General features: G+C 43.0%; 2 protein-coding genes across 2 annotated transcripts in view; both read left to right on the top strand.

Moving 5' to 3' along the window:
- LOC306919402 (uncharacterized protein) overlaps positions 1–14,701 on the top strand; it is a gene marked incomplete at its 3' end in the record, with an annotated part of 342,672 nt that overhangs the window by 23,196 nt on the left and 304,775 nt on the right. The gene's annotated exons all lie outside the window — the stretch shown is intronic.
- Positions 10,036–14,701, top strand: part of LOC306919360 (uncharacterized protein) — a gene marked incomplete at its 3' end in the record, with an annotated part of 157,127 nt that continues 152,461 nt past the window's right edge. The window contains exons 1-2 of the mRNA XM_079532154.1: positions 10,036–10,097; positions 11,770–11,880. The remainder of the gene's footprint in view (positions 10,098–11,769; positions 11,881–14,701) is intronic.

Below are 14,701 nucleotides of genomic sequence, written 5' to 3'. Positions count from 1 at the left end.
ATGTCTGTACATCATTTTATTAAGCTGGTACAGTAGCAACATAACATTTTAACATCAACTCAAATATCTGTGTAAAAACATGTTCTCAAAATGAATGCACCACACTCCCACTCATGTTCACTAAGGCTGCACAGACATGGACAATTTTGTCAATCATTGTGACTTGTCCGTCCTTCTCCTCTTTCAGGGTCTTCACAAGGCGAAGTGAAAGGGGGCCATCCAGGATTCGGAACCGGCCTTTCAGGACACCAATCACCCGTTCTGTTCAGAAATTAAAGAGTAGAGTGATACATTAATTTAAGTACAAAGAAAATATATTGCAGCAAAACTTGCCATGCATAGCCTACAGCAAGCAGCATTTTTCTGTTCAGTTTCTTTCTTTTTTTGCATCCATGCGATGTATTTTTAGTTATAGTTAAAAGTTCTGCTGTCAAACAATTTTGGCTCTGAAAAAGTTTTGAGCATCAGGCAATAAATTATTGGCATTTACATACCAATGTGAATCCGAACATTTGACTTGACTCTTGACTCTTCCACTTCTTTGCCAGAGAGTTGCTTGCAGCTGACACATAACAAAAGCCACACATTACTGAACAGAAACTGCAGATATTGTGCTGACATGGTAATAGCTCTCAGGTGATCAACAGCTGAAACATAACAAAAGCCACACATTACTGAACAGAAACTGCAGATACTTTGAGACTGAGACATCGAGCGCGCGTCCGCAACTGGCTGTGGCCCCCATCAAGTGACCTTTTGACCAATGCAGCCCTCACCCCAAGTTGAGTTCGACAGGCCTGGTTTATAGGGTCTGTGCTTAACTATAGCTCTTGAAGCAGCCGATTCGACTGGTATCACCCCATATAATCGGCAAAATCATCTGTTATCAGCACGTTTGAATGGGGCCAGAATGTCCATACTGGCATCCTCACCACATAGCCTGGTCAAGGTTTCCCCCTGGTGGACGTGTCATTTTGGTGCATGATGGAACTAGGAGCTACTAATATATACTATTCTCTGTCTATCAGGATGTAACTCGAACGGCGCTGAGTCGGGTCTGGTGGCCTTCGCACCGCTCGGCACGGCGACTCGCTCGGCTAGCGCCTCGCTCGGCGGTGCCTCACGTAGCTCATGGCCACCAGACACGGCGCGCCTCCGTCAGGACATCAGTGATAATGACAATGCTACAATCGCAGATAATGACATACTGAACAGTGAGGATGCCAGTATGGACATTCTGGCCCCATTCAAACGTGCTGATAACGGATGATTTCGCCGATTTATATGGGGTGATACCAGTCGAATGGGGTGCTTGAAGTTGGCATACCCATTTTATGTTCTGGATCATTTTCCACATTGCCATTCGATTGACTCTGTAGCAGATTTTAACTTGTGAAGATGAAGATATGGATAAATGATCCAACTGGTATGCCAACTTTGAGAACCCTGGGATTAAATTATAGCATCAGATTCCAGATGACATGACTTTACCTGATCCCCATGATGATGGTAGTTGGGGGAAAGAAACCCACACTCTGACGATTTTCACGTCAGAGGCTCTCCCTCCCCATCCAGTGCTAACAAAGGTGATGCTCCCAGCTGGACTGCACGCTATAAAATATTTTATAGTTGTGCTCTTTTTATAATTAGAGTAGGTTTGGGCCCTGTTAAAGTAAACACATTGGATTAGTAGTTTCTATTACAAGTATTGAAATCATGCTTAAAAGTTTCCATAAAGGTTGAGTTTATAATGTATCATAACTCACAATTCCAAAGCAATGCATTTATAAGGCTGAAGCCTTGTCCCACATGCCCCAATCCATAGTACCTACCTAGCTTTAAGATTTTTCGGTGATTCAATTCTTATTTCAAAGCAGTCCACAATACAGGTGAGCTTTGGAAACAGAGCTTTCATAGCTGGGGGTGTTGTGGTGTGAATGCACTCCCTGTCTGGCCAGTGTATCAGAAACTGAATTTTTGCATAGAGCAGGTTGATCCACCTGGAAAACATGTCCCGTATGGTTGACTGTCCAATGTTGAGTGTATGGCTAAGAAGTGATGTGGCCGGACTTAGTCTCAGTTTAAGGAGGACAATGAAGAGCTGATCCTCTGGGGCAAGTTTACTCTTGCTGACCTCAAACGGCATCAGATAATTACACAGACACTGAAATGTAGTCCAGCTCAGTCCTGTTAGATCTCTGCAGCGCACATCATCTCCCCTCACACTCTCGGCCTTTAAATTGCAGAGCCATGCTGCCTCTCTTTCAATTTTGAGTGCATTGACCTGCCTCCTCAATGCCTCAATCTCACTGGCCTGGTCCATTTCCTCTCCATCCTCACCACTGGCCTGGTCATCGTGGCCCATTTTTGCTCCAGCCAGGCCCTCCAGGCCCTCCTCTTCACGGTCACTGGCCTGGTCATATTGGTCTGATCCAGACAGGAGGCCCTCCTCATCACTGGTCTCATGTCTTTGCCCTGTGTCCTCTCCTCTCATCTCCTCCTCCTCCTCCTCCTCCTGTCTCCCCTCCTGCTCTTGTCTCCTCTCCTCCAGTCTCTGTCCCCTTTTCAATCTCCTGGTGGTTTCTTTTTAGGGAATTTTCGAAACGCCTAATCTGTAATTCGGGTGTGGTTCTGGGAGGACGGGAAGGAAATTTGGATGGAACATAGTCGGGGTGGGCAGGGTTTAGACTTTTCTGTTCTACAAAAGTAAATGGAAAAAGCAGATGAAAAACAGATGTAACTTGCATAATAATGGGTTAATAAAAATGGAAACATATTAATTACCCCTTTGCATATGCAAAAGAATAAAACATAATAGCAAAAAATGCAGTGAATGAGGCATGAATAAGAAATAATTAAAAATCAACTAAAATAAATTCATGAACATGCCAACAGGTTATCAAGGTTTGGCATTAAACGTATTTAGATAGCCCGTTACTTACCAGTGATGAAGTGCTTCTGACACACGTAAAATAATTGTGAGGTTGGACTCCAGGGTCTTCCCTTATCATCCTCCCTGCGGATCGCCTGCAGCCATTTCTGTCTCTTTTCATGATCAGCTGGAAGTTGATGAAACATCAACTCTGGGTTTTTTTCTTTGTTGTTTTTACAAAGAGGAACGCAGCACACTTTAGGCATTATGAAGACTGACCGTTTACAACGCTGGACTCTGTCACGCTCGTCGTGGTCGCTCGATCCGTCGCTGGGGAATGCCGCATCTAGCGGTATTTATAAGGATTAATGCGTGACGTATATATCATACGTCAGGGAAACTTCAATATCTCCGATGCTAGCAGTTTTTACAATATTATGGAGTATATTATAGTACATTGTGGGTTGTATATTGAGATGGCAGGTATATGACATTAAAAAGGACAAATAAAACATATGGAACACATTATTCGAACACAAAATAAATCGCTACAGCCTCAGTAATGAACCAGTGAAATAAGGGTATTTTATGATGCCTCTCATAGGGATTGTATTGACAGCTGCAGTACACCCTTGAAACGGACCAGAAGTGGGGACGCTGTCTCATTTGGGGGCGTGGAATTTGTAGTCCCCGTGTGTCTCTATGCTTGAGACCTTTGACTGACAGTAGCTCTGACCAATTGCGTCAAAGAGAAAATGTTTGAACCCGCCCCCCGGGAAACAAGATCCATACACAGCATCTCCAGACTCAAATACCACACGACAGTGTGATTTGAGTCTGGCTTATTAGCCAGGCTATCGGGCACCTGCCTCGATACTGTTGTTAAGCAGGACAAACAACCACTGCTATCAGCGATCCTCCATTGAGGACCGTGTTATGTCGGCATTTTTCCGAAGAGGAATAGAAGCATTCCTATCACCAACATTCATACTATAATAACGCCATGGTGAAACGTTGCTGTTGGGCGTCCTGCAACAGTGCTTCATAAGTACCCAGAACGTTTGGGGCATTTTCTTTTTATTCCTTTCCCCGTGGGTGCGCACACGCACATGTCAATGTTTACATCTGGAGGAGGAGGACGCGGCGGTCACTCATTCACCCTCCCTGCTACTAAATCATACTATTAACGTCAACTTTTACTAAACAATGGTTAAATCAATCGTCTAATAAACAACAAACAACTTACCTTGGAGCAAATGGTGTGCTTTGTAACTTTCTCCACGCTCAGTTGGGTTCTGGGCACTGTAGGTTCAGGGGGCCTAAAGCCATATTCATAGTCCAGATTTAGGTGAAGAGGTGGTCACCTATTCGGTGGTCACCTCTTTTATTTCATAATGGTCCTTTTCTGTTCCTTTCCTATTCTATTTCTGTCACTGTCTCTATTATTTCATCCCTTTGTTCTGTCGTTCTCCCGCTGCTCAGTTTGTTTTTACGTCGGGAGCTCAGCAAAGCCGCACTGGGCAGTGCTGTAGACTCCTGTGTCCTCCTGGCCGTGACGGATGTCTGTGTGTGTGGAGATAGAGGGACGCGGGGGAATGGGAGGCGCTATGAGAGGCAGTGTAGGAAAACAAGTTTGGACTATGACTATATAGGCCTTTAGGATTCCCATTAGTCCGACATACGCTTTGCCGCGTGTCTTCCCCCCATCTTTCTCCCCATTTCCTGTCAGTCTACTATCAATCTATCAATACATGCAGAAAAAGAATAATAGCTGCATATGATGCTGAATAATAACCCACCTTTTGAATAGCATTTAAAAAAATGAGGGAAAGAGTGGCACCAGGTGAAGAGATGGTCAGTCTCCTATTGCAGTGGTTCCCAAACCTTTTCATGTCAAGGACCCCCAAATTGACACTAATTAGCCTGCGGACCCCCATTTTGAAAAGACATGCCAGGGACCCCCATAAGATAAGTTTTTTACGGCTCTAGCAGTGATTCTCAACCCGTTTTATTTCAAGGACCCCCAGTTTGACATGCATTAGTCTACGGACCCCGATTAAATGGCATTTCTATCTCTGGGACCCCCAATTTATATTGTAAAATCAATGTTAATTTAACTCTGAGAATTTAACTCAGAGTTACAGACCCACAAGGGCCCATTTTGTTCCAAACTATCATTTAGCTGGGGACCCCCTGGAACTCCCTCAAGTACCCCTGGGGGTCCCCGGACCCCACTTTGGGAACCACTGTCCAATTGGTCATAATAAGTACCACAGACGAAAAACAGTCTAAGTCCAAATTTCAGACTGACCCCTCCACGAAAAGGCCTCGTTGTCCTGAACCCTTATCTATCATTTATATATTATGGATCAATAGTGTGGACTTAGACTGTTATTCGTCTGTGGTACTCAGTGGTGCACCTTAATAACCTTATTGAGGTGCACCTCAATAACCTGGCTCCCCCCTACCTCTCCGATCTTCTCGAACCATATGTCCCCCTCCGCTCCCTCAGGTCCAGTGAAGCCAACCTCCTGAAGGTCCGCAAGGCCAAGCACCGCACCTGGGGGGACAGGGCCTTCTCTGTTTCGGCCCCCAACCTCTGGAATGAACTCCCCAACCATCTCAGAGCTGCTCCCTCTCTCCTCTCATTCAAAACCTCACTCAAAACCCACCTCTTCAGGATAGCTTTCCCCAGCTGAGGTCTGGATAGGATGTCCTTCCCTCGTTTATCCTTTTATCTTTTTAACCCTGTACTGTTGTTGTATCTGTTATGTTTTGCTTTGTTTTTTCTTTTTTTCTTATTAAAGTCTGTTCCTAGTGTTCCTATGTAAAGCGCTTTGGGTATTTAGAAAAGCGCTATATAAATTTGAGCTATTATTATTATTATTATTATTATTATCCTATGTCTCCTATTAAATATCCATATTGGTTTACATAAAAGTCAGACTTTTAAAAACGTATTCTGATGTGATAAGACAGACTACATCACAAATGAATCACCCACCTCAGTGGAACATTGTCTGTCTGTCTGTCTGTCTGTCTGTCTGTCTGTCTGTCTGTCTGTCTGTCTGTCTGTCTGTCTGTCAAACAAGCCCCCAGGGCTTTTATGTAATCCTTTTAGATCATTGGTTTTAGATTATTATTTTAGATTATTGTATAACTTCTACCTCTGTCCTTTCTTTCACAAACTGTTAATGAAGTACGTATTCAATCCGTCCATCCAGTTACACACCTCCTCCACCAGGGGGCGAAAGGCAGCGCCTTTGCATTGAGCAAACGGCTGGAGGATCCATTGCTGCGCATGCGCTCGGAACACGTTGAACCGGAAACGAAAGTATGTGCGTGTTGTTCCTGTAAGAAGCATGAAGGCTAGCCTTTAGTTCTGGTTGTTTTTCATCGTGGTGTGAAATAAACGGAGTGCTGCTAAAAACAACATCTCATAATGGAGGTCAAAACGTGTCAAATGGAGTCTGTATGGCTGAAGATACATGAACACATGACGTCGGTGGGAGAGGACATATTGTGTGTTTTGGACAAACAGCAGCAGAGTGGTGGTGCTGATGTTTGTTGTGTGAAGCTTGATATCAGAGTGTTTGTGTTGGAGCGTCTCAGTTTGGCTGCTCAGGTCATGTGCAACCTCTTCCAGAGACAGATGGAGACACTAGAAACTCTGCTGGAGAAACAAAACAAAGTGCTGGACATTGATGATGATATGGACATCGATCTACACACTGCAGGTATGTAGGCCTATGTGTTACACACCCCCACCCACGCACCCACCTACATACTGCATGTTAGTAAACTCTGAACAACACCAGCTTAGCTAAAGGTAGTATTAATCTAACTGAGCTACATTTTACAGTAGCTTGTTGTCACCAATTGCAGCAGCATGAGTGTGTGTTAGCTCCTTTCGGAACCCTACGTTAAAGTTTCTGACATTTTGATGACTTTACGTAGGGTTCCTTATCATCGACTTCAAGCGACATGGGATGCAATCTGACTTCCCCTTCTCCGACGGATCTCTGCGCTGTGGATATGACGCTGACATATTCCAAAAGAAGCATATAATAGCTATAGGAGACAACGAACCCTCTGACCCCCCCCCGCGAACGGCGGAGAAGCCGTTAAGTATTTTTAATGTTTGTTAGACCGTTTTGGCAGCTCTCTTCCTTCCTTCCTTGACTTCCTTATTGACATCCTATTGTACCGCCTCCATCACCGTGGCTGGCTACCTGCGACAGAGGCAGGAACGCGCAGATAGCCAGTTCCGGCGCTCTGTCGATGATACCGGACCCTACGGGTTAGGGGTCCAAAGGAGCTCAACCCGGGGGGTCCGGAGACGGGCTAGAGTGTGTGTGTGTGTGTGTGTGTGTGTGTGTGTGTGTGTGTGTGTGTGTGTGTGTGTGTGTGTGTGTGTGTGTGTGTGTGTGTGTGTGTGTGTGTGTGTGTGTGTGTGTGTGTGTGTGTGTGTGTTAGGCATGTGAATCTCATCACTGTGCCCGATTCGATGCGCATCTTGATGCACTGCCAGCGATACGATACTTTAGCGATACATGGAATCTTCTGGCGATACGATTCACCCCTCTTCCGATACGATGCGATTTGATGGCGATTCAACACAATATAAAGGATTTATATTAAAGCTCTGTTAATTTCCCAAAACATGTAAAAAAAAATGCATTACATTTAAATTAAAGCAATTTATTGTTTTACTGTAGGTTAGTATTATAACAAACAACCCAACTTATATCATTATGTAAGTAAACAAGGGTCTGCTCTCTGCTGGTTACTGTGGTATTGTTAGATTACTAATCATAGGCTATAGTATATAATTAATATATAGGCCTACTGTATACCATAAAGGTCAATTTGAGGTTTTGAGTATAGAGGGTTTAAGAGATTAAAATGTAATAGCCTATTATATGTTACTAACATATAAATAGAAAAGAAACAAATAAACAAAACATTAATTTACAGGTCACACTGGTAGTGCTGTCAAACAAGTCTATATGTCTAGTTTGTCTGCAACACAGTTTTATAATGTAATAGCCTATGTATAGTGGGGGGTCCCTGCTTGATCTATCTCTCACTCTCAGCTAAGGGGTCCTTGGCTTGACCTGAAAAACATTGAAGACCCTGGCCTGCCTGTATTATTAACGTTTTAAATAAATAGCAGGTGCAGATCTACAAGCTCACAACGCGTCGCATCCACTCCGCGCTGTGAGCTTGTGCATCTGCAATTGTATGCATGCGACACCGTCGTGCTGCAGAATATAAATGAGGCTTCTATCCCAGAGAACAGGGGAAAGCTGGACAGTGGAAAGTTGTGAAACGGTTGAAAACGACTATAAACGCAAGCAGTACACCCAGCTGTGGCGTTGTTGTTGTACACGTGTGTGCAGAAGCTTTCTTTAATTACAAATTGATGATCGCGACGCAGATTCGCATTTGCGTCGGAGAATCAGCGAGAACAGATGTGGAGTGTGGATCATTACCAGCGCTCAGCACTACAGTGAAAAGTCAACAACTGATCAACGTACAAAGCTCGGACAGCGATTTTATAAAGCTAAAGGTGTTGCTTCTCTTGTTTAATGCGTGGGGCTCACTTCTGTTAGTCGCGGGTGCTCTTTATTAGTCTGTTTGTTGTCTCAACGTGTCTACTCTGCACCGTCGTACGGCAGCTTCTGTTCACTGACTGTGCACTGCAGCGCGCAGACCTTTTTTTTCTTCCTTTACATTTACAACATGAAAAAACCGGTGCAAGTTGTGCAACCATGGATTTTACCGATACAAGCACTCCGCGAACGTTGCATCGAGATTTCACCCGTCAATTGTATCCGATACACGGTGAATGAACCGATGCACTCGCATCTGAGACAGAAAGTCATGTAAACCTTTTTTTTACAGTTTGGTCTGTAAACTTCTACTGTAATAATAAAAATCACACCCCTGTGAAGTGAGCGGTGCAACTCTGTTCTCTGCTTATACAATACAGCTCGCTATATACGGACTGAGGCAGAAAGTCATGTAAACCTTTTATTTACAGTTTGGTCTGTAAACTTCTACTGTAATAATAAAAATCACACAGGGGTGTGAAGTGAGTGGTGCAACTCTGTGGGACAGAGTTGCACCACTCACTTCACAGGGGTGTGATTTTTTTATATTTTATTTTCTGAAAAGTAACAGTTTTGGACACAAATAATTCTGCTTGCTAGATTTTTCATTTTGTTCTTTCATTTTTCATTTAAAAAAAACAAACCAAAAAACATTCTGATTCATAATTTAAATTAATTTAGTCTGGTTCAGTTTTATACAGGAGCTGTTTATAACGTTTAATATCATACATATATTATATGTATATATATATGATCATGTGTCATTATTCATGACACATGATCAGCGGCAGTCTTTTTATGAAAGTTATTAATCTCACATGAAAATGCATTATTAAATTATTTATTGTATTCCTTTAGGCTTTATTCCAGACCAGTGTGTGGAGTCCAGTCTGCAGGTGAAGATCAGTTCTCTAGCCACGACTGTTTCTATTAAACAGGAACCTGACGACCACCTTAAACAGGAACCTGAATACCACCTTAAACAGGAACCTGAAGACAAACAGGAACCTGAAGACCACCTTAAACAGGAACCTGAATACCACCTTAAACAGGAACCTGAAGACCACCTGGCTCTCAGTAAGTTTAAATTACTCTGTCTTTATTTGTTTTATTAGTGAAAGTGGGTCGGTACTGAGAGTGTAAAGATGAACCGATATGACCCTGTTATGGGACGACGGTTCGGCAGTAAAAGTATGAATGGGTTCACTGAAGCTTTGCAGTTAATTCTATTTCAGTATTAACTAACCTGCTGAAGAAGACTCACTGACCTAACATTCATCTCGTCTCACATCTTCTATGAGAACACTACAATGTAAACAAAAGGCCATACAGCACAGAGCGCAGTCAGCGCACCATCAAAGTTCAATTTAGGAAAATGTTGCCAAAGAGTAATCTGTTGATACTTTTTCCATCCACTACTCCGCACTGAGGTACAAGATCCAAACCTTTTATAGAGTCTTTGTATTTTTTCCTCGACTTTCTGCACATTCTTGTGTGTAAAGAGGAGGTCTCACCTGAAGAGAAGAGGAGCTCCAGTCTGGTCCAGGAGGAACCACAACCTCCACAGATTAAGGAACAAGAGGAGCTACTTCAAAGACCAGAAGAGGCTGGTGGGTCAATGACTGTTTTCAAATACGCAATAAAAAATACTGCTTAAAGAAATACTTTTACATTTTGAAATACATTTTAAGTAGGGCTGTCAAATGATTGAACATTTTAACCAGATTAATCTCAGTTTAAAAATATATTAATCACGATTAATCAGCATTCAAACTATGTCCAAGATTATTCCATGTTTTACAAGCTCACAATACCACACACGTTGAGCAGCTTGTAGATCAGGTATTTGTGTTACTTCTTGACTTTTTCTCAATATAATTTTCATTTTCACCTGATGTTTACATACTATAGAGAGATAGATAGATAGATAGATAGATAGATAGATAGATAGATAGATAGATAGATCTTTATTGTCATTGCTTGCACGAAACAATGCAAGTTGAGCTGCACCACTGGCATACAAATAAACGCACTGTAATACATAATACCCAAAGTGCAACGTAATAGTGCAGTGTAATAATAATATAGTTCAGCAATGCAAAGTTTAATGCATAGTCCAAGTCCAGTACAGTACACGTATAATACTATAGAGGAGGGTCAGGGATGGGGTAGGCGGGGGGCAGGTTGTTCATTCAGCCTGCTGGTTCTGGACCAGATAGATCGGTATCTCCTACTAGAGGGCAGACGTTGGATAAGATGGTGTGCTGGGTGGAACTGGTCCTGTAGGATGTTATTGGCACAGCGTAGGCAGTGGGAGGTGAAGACTGTGGAGATCTCTGGGAGGCTGGTCCCAATGATCCTCCCTGCAGCCTTGACCACTCTGTGGAGGCCCTCCTTCTCTGCCCTGGTGCAGCTGGAAAACCACACCAGTTGATGAGCACACTCTACTGCACAGTGGTAGAAGTTGATCAACAGGCTCTGTGGGAGTTTTGGCCATCTAAATTTCCTTAGAAAGAAAAGGCGTTGCTGTGCATTCCCCACATCAGAGGTGATGGTGGTCCTCCAGGACAGGTCGTCGGCCACAGTCACGCCCAGAAACTTAAAGTTAGAAACCCTCTCCACCTCCTCATTTCCGATGGAAAATGGCTGAGATGTCCGGAGACCTGCATGAAAACTAGACTTAAGAAGTCTAGTTTTCGCTGGCTGCTGGGCGCGGCTGCACTAATAACTTTGGGGCAGGCCCATCTAGAGTTTAAATGGATAGGTATCTGTCAAAAGGGAGACATCGAAGAGGAAGGATGGATGTAGGATCAACATATGGCATGTCAGAACAGGTCAGCTCCATATATGGAGATCTTAGGGTTTGAGGTCAGATGTAGAGTTACTGGCCAATATTGATGACATCAGGGATCTCCATTTACAGTATGGGCTTAATATTGATGAAATCAGGGATCTCCATCCCTGATGATGTCACACGTTCTCTCACCCCTACCACCATATATGGTGCCGACACACCAACTGATGGGAAATGCGCAATTCCATAGTTAACAACTAACCTGCTGGAGAAGACCTAACATTCAACTCGTCTCATATTTTCTATGAGAACGCTATACTACGCAGTCAGCGCACCATCAAAGTTCAATTTTGGAAAATGTGGCCAAAGAGTAATCTGTTGATACTTTTTCCAGCCTCTACTCTGCATTGAGGTACAAGATTCAAACCTTGTATGGATAGTCTCTTTGTATTTTTTCATAGACTTTCTGCACGTTCCTGTGTGTGAAGAGGAGGTTCCACCTGAAGAGGAGAGGAGCTCCAGTCTGGTCCAGGAGTTACCACAACCTCCACAGATTAAAGACGAACAAGAGGAGCTAATTCAAAGACCAGAAGAGGCTGGTGGGTCAATGAATGTTGACATGTTTCAAATAGGCAATACAAACAAATACTGCTTAAATAAATACTTATTTTATTTTGAGTAGGGCTGTCAAACGATTAAACATTTTAATCGGATGCATCTCAGTTTAAAAAATGTATTATTCACCATTAATCAGCATTCAAACTGTGTCCAAGATTATGACATGTTTTACAAGCTCACGATTCCACACATTTTGAGCAGCTTGTAGATTGGCTATTTGTGTTACTTTTTTACCTTTCTTTCCCTTTTACAAATTCAATAAACAATTTATTTTCACCTGATGTTCACATCAGGATGGGGATAATTATTTTAGCACGTGAACAACTCCTTTATACTAAACTAGATATGATAAAGTTTGATTTGAATTTCTACTGGTGATTTCCACAGAGCACCACAGGGAGAGGTCTACAGTATCTAGAGAGATGGCCTCCAAAAGACATTCAGCCTTGTCAGAGTAACAGCCAGAGATGGACCAGAGATGTGGACTGTTTGATGCAAGGATGCAACCTGTAGTAAAATTGTACAAGATAGGTATGTAGTGTTTTATTTACTGTGGTTTAAACCTGTAGTAAAGTTAGACAATTTAGGCATTTAGCAGACGCTCTTAATCCAGAGTGATTTACAGTAATCAAGAACTGTCTCATGGACTAAAAACCTAAAAGAACCTTAACCGGTTCCCATTGGGAACGAACCGGTGAGAAAGGGGGTCTCTGAGCTTGCTTATAGGTCAGATACCTTCAGCGAGCAACGCCGCCATAAGGCAAAATATAAATGCCTGAAGTGTAAAGCCAAATGTATCCTTTGCCATATGACGGGGTCCCGCAGCGAAAATAGCCGCTCTACAAGCTAATCTGGTTGTCTTTTTGAATATGTTGCAGGGACTTTGCTCCTAGACCATAAGGGTCGTAACACATTGTATTGTTTTTGTAGACTTTCTGCACGTCCCTGTGTGTAAAGAGGAGGTTCCACCGGAAGAGGAGAGGAGCTCCAGTCTGGTCCAGGAGGAACCACAAGCTCCAGAGATTAAAGATGAACATGAGGAGCTATTTCACACAACAGAAGAGGCTGGTGGACAAAGGTTAACATTACTAGCAGTGAAAAGCGAAGATGATATTGAAAACAGAGACACAGAGCCTGTAGCCGGCACCTCAACTGTACACATGAAAGCACAAGCTGATGTAGAGGACTGTGGAACATCACAACCAACTAGTGACAACCAGCTCCTCTCTTCACACTGTTCTGAATCTGACACTGAAGACAGTGAGGAGTGGGAGGAGACTAGGGGAGATCAGTCAGCTTTAAACACACTGAAATCACAAAACACACAAAATGTGGGAGGACAGCACAAGCTGTCCCAGGATCTGAAATCATCGAAACAAACTGACTCCATGACGAGTCACACAGGGACGAAAAGTTTTAATTGTACAGTGTGTGGCAAAATGTTTAATCTAAAGGGGAAATTCTAAATCACACATGAAGATTCATACAGGTGAAAGGCCATTTTCTTGTACAGTATGTGGTAAAAGCTGTGCTCACAAGGGTGATCTAAAAAGACACATGATGACTCATACAGGCGAAAAGCCATTTTCTTGTACAGTTTGTGGTACGGGCTTTACTCGGGCGCATCATCTACCAACACACATGATGACTCATACAGGCGAAAAGCCCTTCTCCTGTACAGTATGTGGTACAGGCTTTACTCAGGCGGGTAATCTAAAAACACACATGATGACTCATACAGGCGAAAAGCCCTTCTCCTGTACAGTATGTGGTACAGGCTTTTCTCAGGCGGGTACTCTAAAAAGACACATGAAGACTCATACAGGCAAAAAGCCTTTAGTTTAAGTCATAATGATCAGTCAGTCTAATCCAGGATGACAATGATGCAAAAGCAGAGGAATTACATGTATAATCTGACAATATCAACATGACTGAATAAAATACACATTAATAGTTCCTTGTGATGGAGTTTAATTTGTATCTTGTGTATGGATCTTATTTTCTATTCAACATGATGGAATTTTATTTTTATTTTAGCTTGCATTATTCCCTCCAGCTCATAGGTTACTGGTAGTACAATATGAGCATCAGTGTGTGTGTCCACATTTATCAGTATTTAACAAGTCTTATGCAGTAAATGATGGTGCAGTAAAGTGCTCACAAGCTGCTGGGTTTGTGTAGATCAGGGTGTTGCTACATCTTACATAATGTACCTACAGACCATAACAGCCACATACATGTATGCATTGCAGTTAAACAATTCTATTCGTATTTTACTATCATCATTATTTAATTTCAATGCTCTTTTGTCAGGTGTGTGCTGTTAACAAAAAGTATAACTTAGCCTTTTTTCAGCCTTATTTCACATTACTAAACCAGACATTCGAGGTAAAGTAAATAAATAAATAGCCTTTTTAATTGATTCCTTCAGAATGACACAACAAGGAACAATGAATCCTGACAAATTATACTCTGGGAAATGCCCAGGTTAATGAAAAACACTTTGGGCGCCCGCTGGCCTAGTGGTCCAGGCCCATGCCACATATAGGCTCTGGTCTAGTGGTCCAGGCCCATGCCACATATAGGCTCTGGTCTAGTGGTCGAGGCCCATGCCACATATAGGCTCTGGCCTAGTGGTCCAGGCCCATGCCACATATAGGCTCTGGCCTAGTGGTCCAGGCCCATGCCACATATAGGCTCTGGCCTAGTGGTCCAGGCCCATGCCACATATAGGCTCTGGCCTAGTGGTCCAGGCCCATGCCACATATAGGCTCTGGCCTAGTGGTCCAGGCCCATGCCACA

Source organism: Electrona antarctica (genome assembly GCF_951216825.1).
Source record: "Electrona antarctica genome assembly, contig: scaffold_25, whole genome shotgun sequence".
Classification (NCBI taxonomy): domain Eukaryota; kingdom Metazoa; phylum Chordata; class Actinopteri; order Myctophiformes; family Myctophidae; genus Electrona; species Electrona antarctica.
Note: the sequence above shows the minus strand (reverse complement) of the source record. Positions and strands in the feature narration are given on the sequence as shown.